The following is an 846-nucleotide window of genomic DNA, read 5'->3' on the forward strand; positions in this document are numbered from 1 at the left end:
GAACAGAGGGAAAACAAAACAAAAACAGACCATAAACGTGACAACCCTGTTGTATGGGAAAGAGCTATGTAAAAAATGTTCCTATTTGTGTTCCACAGAAAAAAAGACATTAAAATTGACCTGAGGGTGAATAAATAATGACAGAATTTTCATTTTTGCATATAATATTGCTTTATCCAATCTTCATGACAGCTCAGACCCTCTGGGTGACCTCAGGCTATTTTCAAAGCAGTTTAATTTCCAGAAGTTTACGTGTGAGTACAAGTGGTGCTTATGAACAACACGACACAATCCATATGGCAGAATGTGAGTACTGAGAAATAAGCATCTTTGCCAATTGCAGTATTTAGGTCTAAACATATCTTGTGGTTTGGAGAGAAAGAGTATTCATATCTAATGACGTACAGTGTATTTTATTGTTTTTATCTTATTCTTCGGAGAAACTGCTTTGAAACCTTTTTCATATTTAAAGAAGCCTTTAACACCATCCAGTTCAAAGTCAAACCTAACGTCTGGGCAAGATGCATTTTGTTAGAAAACGACGTTTTTCTACAAATTGTCTTGGAATGTCGAGCATTCAAAGTATGACATTTTTATTTGAAAAACAGCAAAGCTGAATTATAATTTAGATGCATATACAGTACATTGAGTTTAGTTCTGTGTTGGAAAATAGGCTATCAGCACATGTCTGATCCATCAAGTCAAAGCACTCTCAGATGGATGCATTAGCAGGAGAATGCTCTCCACAGACTGAGTAAAGCTCCATAGGACGGAGAGACTTAAATGAATTACGTGTTAACTGATCAGATGGAATTCTGATCTGTTCCTGGCTTTAACATTGTTCGG

This window comes from Sinocyclocheilus grahami, unplaced genomic scaffold (assembly GCF_001515645.1).
Source record: "Sinocyclocheilus grahami isolate Dianchi unplaced genomic scaffold, SAMN03320097.WGS_v1.1 scaffold293.1, whole genome shotgun sequence".
NCBI lineage: Eukaryota > Metazoa > Chordata > Actinopteri > Cypriniformes > Cyprinidae > Sinocyclocheilus > Sinocyclocheilus grahami.